Here is a 13,924-nt window from a genome sequence, read left to right on the forward strand (position 1 = left end):
CACGGTAATGTTCTGTTTCTGTTTCACGGTAATGTTCCGTTTCTGGTACACGATAATGTTGTGTTTCTGTTTCACGGTAATGTTCCGTCTCTGGTCCACGATAATGTTCGGTTTCACTATAATGTTCCGTTTCTGGTCCACGATAATGTTCTGTTTAGGTTTCAGGGTAATGTTCTGTCTCTGGTCCACGATAATGTTCCGTCTCTGGTCCACGATGATGTTCCGTCTCTGGTCCACGATAATGTTCTGTCTCTGGTCCACAATAATGTTCCGTTTCTGGTCCACGATAATGTTCTGTTTCGGTTTCACGGTAATGTTCCGTTTCTAGTCCACGATAATTTTGTGTTTCTGTTTCACGGTAATGTTCCGTTTCTGGTCCACGATAATGTTCTGTTTCAGTTTCACGATAATGTTCTGTCTCTGGTCCACGGTAATGTTCTGTCTCAGGTCCACGATAATGTTAGGTTTCACGGTAATGTTTCGTCTCTGGTCCACGATAATGTTCCGTCTTTGGTCCGCGATAATGTTCTGTCTCTGGTCCACGATAATGTTCTGTTTCTGTTTCACGGTAATGTTCCGTTTCTGGTCCACGATAATGTTGTGTTTCTTTTTCACGGTAATGTTCCGTTTCTGGTCCACGATAATGTTGTGTTTCTGTTTCACGGTAATGTTCCGTCTCTGGTCCACTATAATGTTCCGTCTCTGGTCCACGATAATGTTCTGTTTCTGTTTCACCGTAATGTTCCGTTTCTGGTCCATGATAATGTTCTGTTTCACGGTAATGTTTTGTCTCTGGTCCACGCTAATGTTCTGTTTCTGTTTCATGGTAATGTTCCGTTTCTGGTCCACGATAATGTTCTGTCTCTGGTCCACTATAATGTTCCGTTTCTGGTCCACGATAATGTTCTGTTTCGGTTTCAGGGTAATGTTCTGTCTTTGGTCCACGATAATGTTCTGTTTCGGTTTCACGGTAATGTTCTGTCTTTGGTCCACGATAATGTTCCGTTTCTGGTCCACGATAATGTTGTGTTTTGGATTCACGGTAATGTTCTGTCTCTGGTCCGCGGTAATGTTCTGTCTCTGGTCCACGGTAATGTTCGATCTCTGGTCCACGATAATGTTCGGTTTCTGTTTCATGGTAATGTTCCGTTTCTGGTACACGATAATGTTCTGTCTCTGGTCCACTATAATGTTCCGTTTCTGGTCCACGATAATGTTCTGTTTCGGTTTCACGGTAATGTTCCGTTTCTAGTCCACGATAATTTTGTGTTTCTGTTTCACGGTAATGTTCCGTTTCTGTTTCACGGTAATGTTCCGTTTCTGGTCCACGATAATGTTCTGTTTCAGTTTCACGATAATGTTCTGTCTCTGGTCCACGGTAATGTTCTGTCTCAGGTCCACGATAATGTTAGGTTTCACGGTAATGTTTCGTCTCTGGTCCACGATAATGTTCCGTCTTTGGTCCGCGATAATGTTCTGTCTCTGGTCCACGATAATGTTCTGTTTCTGTTTCACGGTAATGTTCCGTTTCTGGTCCACGATAATGTTGTGTTTCTTTTTCACGGTAATGTTCCGTTTCTGGTCCACAATAATGTTGTGTTTCTGTTTCACGGTAATGTTCCGTCTCTGGTCCACTATAATGTTCCGTCTCTGGTCCACGATAATGTTCTGTTTCTGTTTCACGGTAATGTTCCGTTTCTGGTCCATGATAATGTTCTGTTTCACGGTAATGTTTTGTCTCTGGTCCACGCTAATGTTCTGTTTCTGTTTCATGGTAATGTTCCGTTTCTGGTCCACGATAATGTTCTGTCTCTGGTCCACTATAATGTTCCGTTTCTGGTCCACGATAATGTTCTGTTTCGGTTTCAGGGTAATGTTCTGTCTTTGGTCCACGATAATGTTCTGTTTCGGTTTCACGGTAATGTTCTGTCTTTGGTCCACGATAATGTTCCGTTTCTGGTCCACGATAATGTTGTGTTTTGGATTCACGGTAATGTTCTGTCTCTGGTCCACGGTAATGTTCGATCTCTGGTCCACGATAATGTTCGGTTTCACGGTAATGTTCCGTCTCTGGTCCACGATAATGTTCTGTTTCTGTTTCACGGTAATGTTCCGTTTCTGATCCACGATAATTTTGTGTTTCTGTTTCACGGTAAAGTTCCCTTTCTGGTCCACGATAATGTTCTGTTTCGGTTTCACGGTAATATTCGGTTTCATGGTAATGTTCGGTTTCACGGTAATGTTCTGTCTCTGTTCCATGATAATGTTTTGTTTCACGATAATGTTCGGTCTCTAGTCCACGATAATGTTCTGTTTCTGTTTCACGGTAATGTTCTGTCTTTGGTCCACGATAATGTTCCGTCTCTGGTCCACGATAATGTTCTGTTTTGGTTTCACGGTAATGTTCTGTCTCTGGTCCACGGTAATGTTCTGTCTCTGGTCCACGGTAATGTTCGATCTCTGGTCCACGATAATGTTCGGTTTCTGTTTCACGGTAATGTTCCGTTTCTGGTCCACGATAATGTTCTGTTTCTGTTTCACGGTAATGTTCTGTCTTTGGTCCACGATAATGTTCCGTCTCTGGTCCACGATAATGTTCTGTTTTGGTTTCACGGTAATGTTCTGTCTCTGGTCCACGGTAATGTTCTGTCTCTGGTCCACGGTAATGTTCCGTCTCTGGTCCACGATAATGTTCTGTTTCTGTTTCACGGTAATGTTCCGTTTCTGGTCCACGATAATGTTCTGTTTCTGTTTCACGGTAATGTTCCGTTTCTGGTCCACGATAATTTTGTGTTTCTGTTTCACGGTAATGTTCCGTTTCTGGTCCACGATAATGTTCTGTTTCGGTTTCACGGTAATGTTCGGTTTCATGGTAATGTTCGGTTTCACGGTAATGTTCTGTCTCTGTTCCATGATAATGTTCGGTTTCACGATAATGTTCGGTCTCTGGTCCACGATAATGTTCTGTTTCTGTTTCACTGTAATGTTCTGTCTCTGGTCCACGGTATTGTTCTGTTTCTGTTTCACGGTAATGTTCCGTTTCTGGTCCACGATAATGTTGTGTTTCTGTTTCACGGTAATGTTCCGTTTCTGGTCCAAGATAATGTTCTGTTTCACGGTAATGTTCGGTCTCTGGTCCACGGTAATGTTCTGTTTCACTGTAATGTTCGGTTTCACGGTATTGTTCGGTCTCTGGTCCGCGATAATGTTGTGTTTCTGTTTCACGGTAATGTTCCGTTTCTTGTCCATGATAATGTTCTGTTTCACGGTAATGTTCTGTCTCTTGTCCACGGTAATGTTCTGTCTCTGGTCCAAGGTATTGTTCTGTTTCTGTTTCACGGTAATGTTCCGTTTCTGGTCCACGATAATGTTGTGTTTCTGTTTCACGGTTTTGTTCCGTTTCTGGTCAACGATAATGTCCTCTTTCGGTTTCACGGTAATGTTCTGTCTCTTGTCCACGGTAATGTTCTGTTTCGGTTTCACGGTAATGTTCGGTTTCATGGTAATGTTCTGGTCCACGGTAATGTTCTGGTCCACGGTAATGTTCCGTCTCTGTTCCACAGTAATGTTCCGTATCTGGTCCACGGTAATGTTCCGTCTCTGGTCCACGGTAATGTTCTGTCTCTGGTCCACGGTAATGTTCTGTCTCTGGTCCACTGTAATGTTCTGTTTCTGTTTCACGGTAATGTTTTGTTTCGGTTTCACGGTAACGTTCCGTCTCTGGTCCACGATAATGTTCTGTTTCTTTTTCACGGTAATGTTCCATTTCTGGTCCATGATAATGTTCTGTTTCACGGTAATGTTCTGTCTCTGGTCCACGCTAATGTTCTGTTTCTGTTTCATGGTAATGTTCCGTTTCTGGTCCACGATAATGTTCTGTCTCTGGTCCACGATAATGTTCCGTTTCTGGTCCACGATAATATTCTGTTTCGGTTTCACGGTAATGTTCTGTCTTTGGTCCACGATAATGTTCCGTTTCTGGTCCACGATAATGTTCTGTTTTGGTTTCACGGTAATGTTCTGTCTCTGGTCCACGGTAATGTTCGATCTCTGGTCCACGATAATGTTCGGTTTCACGGTAATGTTCCGTCTCTGGTCCACGATAATGTTCTGTTTCTGTTTCACGGTAATGTTCCGTTTCTGGTCCACGATAATTTTGTTTTTCTGTTTCACGGTAATGTTCCGTTTCTGGTCCAAGATAATGTTCTTTTTCACGGTAATGTTTGGTCTCTGGTCCACGGTAATGTTCTGTTTCACTGTAATGTTCGGTTTCACGGTATTGTTCGGTCTCTGGTCCGCGATAATGTTGTGTTTCTGTTTCACGGTAATGTTCCGTTTCTGGTCCACGATAATGTTCTGTTTCGGTTTCACGGTAATGTTCTGTCTCTGGTCCATGATAATGTTCCGTTTCTGGTCAACGATAATGTTCTGTTTCGGTTTCACGGTAATGTTCCGTCTCTGGTCCACGGTAATGTTCTGTCTCTGGTCCACGGTAATGTTCTGTTTCTGTTTCACGGTAATGTTCCGTTTCTGGTACACGATAATGTTGTGTTTCTGTTTCACGGTAATGTTCCGTCTCTGGTCCACGATATTGTTCGGTTTCACTATAATGTTCCGTTTCTGGTCCAAGATAATGTTCTGTTTAGGTTTCAGGGTAATGTTCTGTCTCTGGTCCACGATAATGTTCCGTCTCTGGTCCACGATGATGTTCCGTCTCTGGTCCACGATAATGTTCTGTCTCTGGTCCACAATAATGTTCCGTTTCTGGTCCACGATAATGTTCTGTTTCGGTTTCACGGTAATGTTCCGTTTCTAGTCCACGATAATTTTGTGTTTCTGTTTCACGGTAATGTTCCGTTTCTGGTCCACGATAATGTTCTGTTTCAGTTTCACGATAATGTTCTGTCTCTGGTCCACGGTAATGTTCTGTCTCTGGTCCACGATAATGTTAGGTTTCACGGTAATGTTTCGTCTCTGGTCCACGATAATGTTCCGTCTTTGGTCCGCGATAATGTTCTGTCTCTGGTCCACGGTAATGTTTGATCTCTGGTCCACGATAATGTTCGGTTTCACGGTAATGTTCCGTCTCTGGTCCACGATAATGTTCTGTTTCTGTTTCACGGTAATGTTCCGTTTCTGGTCCACGATAATGTTGTGTTTCTTTTTCACGGTAATGTTCCGTTTCTGGTCCACGATAATGTTGTGTTTCTGTTTCACGGTAATGTTCCGTCTCTGGTCCACTATAATGTTCCGTCTCTGGTCCACGATAATGTTCTGTTTCTGTTTCACGGTAATCTTCCGTTTCTGGTCCATGATAATTTTCTGTTTCACGGTAATGTTTTGTCTCTGGTCCACGCTAATGTTCTGTTTCTGTTTCATGGTAATGTTCCGTTTCTGGTCCACGATAATGTTCTGTCTCTGGTCCACTATAATGTTCCGTTTCTGGTCCACGATAATGTTCTGTTTCGGTTTCAGGGTAATGTTCTGTCTCTGGTCCACGATAATGTTCTATTTCTGTTTCACGGTAATGTTCCGTTTCTGGTCCACGATAATGTTCTGTTTCTGTTTCACGGTAATGTTCCGTTTCTGGTCCACGATAATTTTGTGTTTCTGTTTCACGGTAATGTTCCGTTTCTAGTCCACGATAATGTTCTGTTTCGGTTTCACGGTAATGTTCGGTTTCATGGTAATGTTCGGTTTCACGGTAATGTTCTGTCTCTGTTCCATGATAATGTTCGGTTTCACGATAATGTTCGGTCTCTGGTCCACGATAATGTACTGTTTCTGTTTCACTGTAATGTTCTGTCTCTGGTCCACGGTATTGTTCTGTTTCTGTTTCACGGTAATGTTCCGTTTCTGGTCCACGATAATGTTGTGTTTCTGTTTCACGGTAATGTTCCGTTTCTGGTCCAAGATAATGTTCTGTTTCACGGTAATGTTTGGTCTCTGGTCCACGGTAATGTTCTGTTTCACTGTAATGTTCGGTTTCACGGTATTGTTCGGTCTCTGGTCCGCGATAATGTTGTGTTTCTGTTTCACGGTAATGTTCCGTTTCTTGTCCATGATAATGTTCTGTTTCACGGTAATGTTCTGTCTCTTGTCCACGGTAATGTTCTGTCTCTGGTCCAAGGTATTTTTATGTTTCTGTTTCACGGTAATGTTCCGTTTCTGGTCCACGATAATGTTGTGTTTCTGTTTCACGGTTTTGTTCCGTTTATGGTCAACGATAATGTCCTCTTTCGGTTTCACGGTATTGTTCTGTCTCTTGTCCACGGTGATGTTCTGTTTCGGTTTCACGGTAATGTTCGGTTTCATGGTAATGTTCTGGTCCACGGTAATGTTCTGGTCCACGGTAATGTTCCGTCTCTGGTCCACAGTAATGTTCCGTATCTGTTCCACGGTAATGTTCGATCTCTGGTCCATGATAATGTTCGGTTTCACGGTAATGTTCGATCTCTGGTCCACGATAATGTTCTGTTTCTGTATCACGGTAATGATCCGTTTCTGGTCCACGATAATTTTGTGTTTCTGTTTCACGGTAATGTTCCGTTTCTGGTCCACGGTAATGTTCGGTTTCACGGTAATGTTCCGTCTCTGGTCCACAGTAATGTTCCGTATCTGGTCCATGGTAATGTTCGGTTTCACGGTTATGTTCCATTTCTGGTCCACGGTAATGTTCTGTCTCTGGTCCACGATAATTTTCGATTTCTGGTCGACGATAATGTTCGGTTTCACGGTAATGTTCCGTCTCTGGTCCACGATAATGTTCGGTTTCACGGTAATGTTCCATTTTTGGTCCACGGTAATGTTCTGTCTCTGGTCGACGATAATGTTCGATCTCTGGTCCACGATAATGTTCTGTTTCGGTTTCACGGTAATGTTCCGTCTCTGGTCCACGATAATGTTCTGTTTCTGTATCACGGTAATGTTCCGTTTCTGGTCCACGATAATTTTGTGTTTCTGTTTCACGGTAATGTTCCGTTTCTGGTCCACGATAATGTTCGGTTTCAAGGTAAAGTTCGGTCTCTGGTCCACGGTAATGTTCTGTCTCTGGTCCACGGTAATGTTCTGTCTCTGGTCCACGGTAATGTTCGATCTCTGGTCCACGATAATGTTCGGTTTCACGGTAATGTTCGATCTCTGGTCCACGATAATGTTCTGTTTCTGTATCACGGTAATGTTCCGTTTCTGGTCCACGATAATTTTGTGTTTCTGTTTCACGGTAATGTTCCGTTTCTGGTCCACGATAATGTTCGGTTTCACGGTAATGTTCCGTCTCTGGTCCACGATAATGTTCCGTCTTTGGTCCACGGTAATGTTCGATCTCTGGTCCACGATAATGTTCGGTTTCACGGTAATGTTCTGTCTCTGGTCCACGGTAACGTTAGGTTTCAAGGTAAAGTTCTGTCTCTGGTCCACAGTAATGTTCTGTCTCTGGTCCACGGTAATGTTCTGTCTCTGGTCCACGGTAATGTTCTGTGTCTGGTCCACGATAATGTTTGGTTTCACGATAATGTTCGATCTCTGGTCCACGATAATGTTCGGTTTCACGGTAATGTTCCGTTTCTGGTCCACGATAATGTTCTGTTTCGGTTTCATGGTAATGTTCTGTCTCTGGTCCACGGTAATGTTCTGTGTCTGGTCCACGATAATGTTCGGTTTCATGGTAATGTTCCGTCTCTGGTCCACGATAATGTTCCGTCTTTGTCTACGATAATGTTCTGTCTCTGGTCCATGATAATGTTCCGTTTCTGGTCAACGATAATGTTCTGTTTCGGTTTCACGGTAATGTTCCGTCTCTGGTCCACGGTAATGTTCTGTCTCTGGTCCACGGTAATGTTCTGTTTCTGTTTCACGGTAATATTCGGTTTCATGGTAATGTTCGGTTTCACGGTAATGTTCTGTCTCTGTTCCATGATAATGTTTTGTTTCACGATAATGTTCGGTCTCTAGTCCACGATAATGTTCTGTTTCTGTTTCACGGTAATGTTCTGTCTTTGGTCCACGATAATGTTCCGTCTCTGGTCCACGATAATGTTCTGTTTTGGTTTCACGGTAATGTTCTGTCTCTGGTCCACGGTAATGTTCTGTCTCTGGTCCACGGTAATGTTCGATCTCTGGTCCACGATAATGTTCGGTTTCTGTTTCACGGTAATGTTCCGTTTCTGGTCCACGATAATGTTCTGTTTCTGTTTCACGGTAATGTTCTGTCTTTGGTCCACGATAATGTTCCGTCTCTGGTCCACGATAATGTTCTGTTTTGGTTTCACGGTAATGTTCTGTCTCTGGTCCACGGTAATGTTCTGTCTCTGGTCCACGGTAATGTTCCGTCTCTGGTCCACGATAATGTTCTGTTTCTGTTTCACGGTAATGTTCCGTTTCTGGTCCACGATAATGTTCTGTTTCTGTTTCACGGTAATGTTCCGTTTCTGGTCCACGATAATTTTGTGTTTCTGTTTCACGGTAATGTTCCGTTTCTGGTCCACGATAATGTTCTGTTTCGGTTTCACGGTAATGTTCGGTTTCATGGTAATGTTCGGTTTCACGGTAATGTTCTGTCTCTGTTCCATGATAATGTTCGGTTTCACGATAATGTTCGGTCTCTGGTCCACGATAATGTTCTGTTTCTGTTTCACTGTAATGTTCTGTCTCTGGTCCACGGTATTGTTCTGTTTCTGTTTCACGGTAATGTTCCGTTTCTGGTCCACGATAATGTTGTGTTTCTGTTTCACGGTAATGTTCCGTTTCTGGTCCAAGATAATGTTCTGTTTCACGGTAATGTTCGGTCTCTGGTCCACGGTAATGTTCTGTTTCACTGTAATGTTCGGTTTCACGGTATTGTTCGGTCTCTGGTCCGCGATAATGTTGTGTTTCTGTTTCACGGTAATGTTCCGTTTCTTGTCCATGATAATGTTCTGTTTCACGGTAATGTTCTGTCTCTTGTCCACGGTAATGTTCTGTCTCTGGTCCAAGGTATTGTTCTGTTTCTGTTTCACGGTAATGTTCCGTTTCTGGTCCACGATAATGTTGTGTTTCTGTTTCACGGTTTTGTTCCGTTTCTGGTCAACGATAATGTCCTCTTTCGGTTTCACGGTAATGTTCTGTCTCTTGTCCACGGTAATGTTCTGTTTCGGTTTCACGGTAATGTTCGGTTTCATGGTAATGTTCTGGTCCACGGTAATGTTCTGGTCCACGGTAATGTTCCGTCTCTGTTCCACAGTAATGTTCCGTATCTGGTCCACGGTAATGTTCCGTCTCTGGTCCACGGTAATGTTCTGTCTCTGGTCCACGGTAATGTTCTGTCTCTGGTCCACTGTAATGTTCTGTTTCTGTTTCACGGTAATGTTTTGTTTCGGTTTCACGGTAACGTTCCGTCTCTGGTCCACGATAATGTTCTGTTTCTTTTTCACGGTAATGTTCCATTTCTGGTCCATGATAATGTTCTGTTTCACGGTAATGTTCTGTCTCTGGTCCACGCTAATGTTCTGTTTCTGTTTCATGGTAATGTTCCGTTTCTGGTCCACGATAATGTTCTGTCTCTGGTCCACGATAATGTTCCGTTTCTGGTCCACGATAATATTCTGTTTCGGTTTCACGGTAATGTTCTGTCTTTGGTCCACGATAATGTTCCGTTTCTGGTCCACGATAATGTTCTGTTTTGGTTTCACGGTAATGTTCTGTCTCTGGTCCACGGTAATGTTCGATCTCTGGTCCACGATAATGTTCGGTTTCACGGTAATGTTCCGTCTCTGGTCCACGATAATGTTCTGTTTCTGTTTCACGGTAATGTTCCGTTTCTGGTCCACGATAATTTTGTTTTTCTGTTTCACGGTAATGTTCCGTTTCTGGTCCAAGATAATGTTCTTTTTCACGGTAATGTTTGGTCTCTGGTCCACGGTAATGTTCTGTTTCACTGTAATGTTCGGTTTCACGGTATTGTTCGGTCTCTGGTCCGCGATAATGTTGTGTTTCTGTTTCACGGTAATGTTCCGTTTCTGGTCCACGATAATGTTCTGTTTCGGTTTCACGGTAATGTTCTGTCTCTGGTCCATGATAATGTTCCGTTTCTGGTCAACGATAATGTTCTGTTTCGGTTTCACGGTAATGTTCCGTCTCTGGTCCACGGTAATGTTCTGTCTCTGGTCCACGGTAATGTTCTGTTTCTGTTTCACGGTAATGTTCCGTTTCTGGTACACGATAATGTTGTGTTTCTGTTTCACGGTAATGTTCCGTCTCTGGTCCACGATATTGTTCGGTTTCACTATAATGTTCCGTTTCTGGTCCAAGATAATGTTCTGTTTAGGTTTCAGGGTAATGTTCTGTCTCTGGTCCACGATAATGTTCCGTCTCTGGTCCACGATGATGTTCCGTCTCTGGTCCACGATAATGTTCTGTCTCTGGTCCACAATAATGTTCCGTTTCTGGTCCACGATAATGTTCTGTTTCGGTTTCACGGTAATGTTCCGTTTCTAGTCCACGATAATTTTGTGTTTCTGTTTCACGGTAATGTTCCGTTTCTGGTCCACGATAATGTTCTGTTTCAGTTTCACGATAATGTTCTGTCTCTGGTCCACGGTAATGTTCTGTCTCTGGTCCACGATAATGTTAGGTTTCACGGTAATGTTTCGTCTCTGGTCCACGATAATGTTCCGTCTTTGGTCCGCGATAATGTTCTGTCTCTGGTCCACGGTAATGTTTGATCTCGTGTCCACGATAATGTTCGGTTTCACGGTAATGTTCCGTCTCTGGTCCACGATAATGTTCTGTTTCTGTTTCACGGTAATGTTCCGTTTCTGGTCCACGATAATGTTGTGTTTCTTTTTCACGGTAATGTTCCGTTTCTGGTCCACGATAATGTTGTGTTTCTGTTTCACGGTAATGTTCCGTCTCTGGTCCACTATAATGTTCCGTCTCTGGTCCACGATAATGTTCTGTTTCTGTTTCACGGTAATCTTCCGTTTCTGGTCCATGATAATTTTCTGTTTCACGGTAATGTTTTGTCTCTGGTCCACGCTAATGTTCTGTTTCTGTTTCATGGTAATGTTCCGTTTCTGGTCCACGATAATGTTCTGTCTCTGGTCCACTATAATGTTCCGTTTCTGGTCCACGATAATGTTCTGTTTCGGTTTCAGGGTAATGTTCTGTCTCTGGTCCACGATAATGTTCTATTTCTGTTTCACGGTAATGTTCCGTTTCTGGTCCACGATAATGTTCTGTTTCTGTTTCACGGTAATGTTCCGTTTCTGGTCCACGATAATTTTGTGTTTCTGTTTCACGGTAATGTTCCGTTTCTAGTCCACGATAATGTTCTGTTTCGGTTTCACGGTAATGTTCGGTTTCATGGTAATGTTCGGTTTCACGGTAATGTTCTGTCTCTGTTCCATGATAATGTTCGGTTTCACGATAATGTTCGGTCTCTGGTCCACGATAATGTACTGTTTCTGTTTCACTGTAATGTTCTGTCTCTGGTCCACGGTATTGTTCTGTTTCTGTTTCACGGTAATGTTCCGTTTCTGGTCCACGATAATGTTGTGTTTCTGTTTCACGGTAATGTTCCGTTTCTGGTCCAAGATAATGTTCTGTTTCACGGTAATGTTTGGTCTCTGGTCCACGGTAATGTTCTGTTTCACTGTAATGTTCGGTTTCACGGTATTGTTCGGTCTCTGGTCCGCGATAATGTTGTGTTTCTGTTTCACGGTAATGTTCCGTTTCTTGTCCATGATAATGTTCTGTTTCACGGTAATGTTCTGTCTCTTGTCCACGGTAATGTTCTGTCTCTGGTCCAAGGTATTTTTCTGTTTCTGTTTCACGGTAATGTTCCGTTTCTGGTCCACGATAATGTTGTGTTTCTGTTTCACGGTTTTGTTCCGTTTATGGTCAACGATAATGTCCTCTTTCGGTTTCACGGTATTGTTCTGTCTCTTGTCCACGGTGATGTTCTGTTTCGGTTTCACGGTAATGTTCGGTTTCATGGTAATGTTCTGGTCCACGGTAATGTTCTGGTCCACGGTAATGTTCCGTCTCTGGTCCACAGTAATGTTCCGTATCTGTTCCACGGTAATGTTCGATCTCTGGTCCATGATAATGTTCGGTTTCACGGTAATGTTCGATCTCTGGTCCACGATAATGTTCTGTTTCTGTATCACGGTAATGATCCGTTTCTGGTCCACGATAATTTTGTGTTTCTGTTTCACGGTAATGTTCCGTTTCTGGTCCACGGTAATGTTCGGTTTCACGGTAATGTTCCGTCTCTGGTCCACAGTAATGTTCCGTATCTGGTCCATGGTAATGTTCGGTTTCACGGTTATGTTCCATTTCTGGTCCACGGTAATGTTCTGTCTCTGGTCCACGATAATTTTCGATTTCTGGTCGACGATAATGTTCGGTTTCACGGTAATGTTCCGTCTCTGGTCCACGATAATGTTCGGTTTCACGGTAATGTTCCATTTTTGGTCCACGGTAATGTTCTGTCTCTGGTCGACGATAATGTTCGATCTCTGGTCCACGATAATGTTCTGTTTCGGTTTCACGGTAATGTTCCGTCTCTGGTCCACGATAATGTTCTGTTTCTGTATCACGGTAATGTTCCGTTTCTGGTCCACGATAATTTTGTGTTTCTGTTTCACGGTAATGTTCCGTTTCTGGTCCACGATAATGTTCGGTTTCAAGGTAAAGTTCGGTCTCTGGTCCACGGTAATGTTCTGTCTCTGGTCCACGGTAATGTTCTGTCTCTGGTCCACGGTAATGTTCGATCTCTGGTCCACGATAATGTTCGGTTTCACGGTAATGTTCGATCTCTGGTCCACGATAATGTTCTGTTTCTGTATCACGGTAATGTTCCGTTTCTGGTCCACGATAATTTTGTGTTTCTGTTTCACGGTAATGTTCCGTTTCTGGTCCACGATAATGTTCGGTTTCACGGTAATGTTCCGTCTCTGGTCCACGATAATGTTCCGTCTTTGGTCCACGGTAATGTTCGATCTCTGGTCCACGATAATGTTCGGTTTCACGGTAATGTTCTGTCTCTGGTCCACGGTAACGTTAGGTTTCAAGGTAAAGTTCTGTCTCTGGTCCACAGTAATGTTCTGTCTCTGGTCCACGGTAATGTTCTGTCTCTGGTCCACGGTAATGTTCTGTGTCTGGTCCACGATAATGTTTGGTTTCACGATAATGTTCGATCTCTGGTCCACGATAATGTTCGGTTTCACGGTAATGTTCCGTTTCTGGTCCACGATAATGTTCTGTTTCGGTTTCATGGTAATGTTCTGTCTCTGGTCCACGGTAATGTTCTGTGTCTGGTCCACGATAATGTTCGGTTTCATGGTAATGTTCCGTCTCTGGTCCACGATAATGTTCCGTCTTGGGTCTACGATAATGTTCTGTCTCTGGTCCATGATAATGTTCCGTTTCTGGTCAACGATAATGTTCTGTTTCGGTTTCACGGTAATGTTCCGTCTCTGGTCCACGGTAATGTTCTGTCTCTGGTCCACGGTAATGTTCTGTTTCTGTTTCACGGTAATGTTCCGTTTCTGGTACACGATAATGTTGTGTTTCTGTTTCACGGTAATGTTCCGTCTCTGGTCCACGATAATGTTCGGTTTCACTATAATGTTCCGTTTCTGGTCCACGATAATGTTCTGTTTAGGTTTCAGGGTAATGTTCTGTCTCTGGTCCACGATAATGTTCCGTCTCTGGTCCACGATGATGTTCCGTCTCTGGTCCACGATAATGTTCTGTCTCTGGTCCACAATAATGTTCCGTTTCTGGTCCACGATAATGTTCTGTTTCGGTTTCACGGTAATGTTCCGTTTCTAGTCCACGATAATTTTGTGTTTCTGTTTCACGGTAATGTTCCGTTTCTGGTCCACGATAATGTTCTGTTTCAGTTTCACGATAATGTTCTGTCTCTGGTCCACGGTAATGT

This window comes from Leuresthes tenuis, unplaced genomic scaffold (genome assembly GCF_036924035.1).
Source record: "Leuresthes tenuis unplaced genomic scaffold, fLeuTen1.0.hap1 SCAF_36, whole genome shotgun sequence".
NCBI lineage: Eukaryota > Metazoa > Chordata > Actinopteri > Atheriniformes > Atherinopsidae > Leuresthes > Leuresthes tenuis.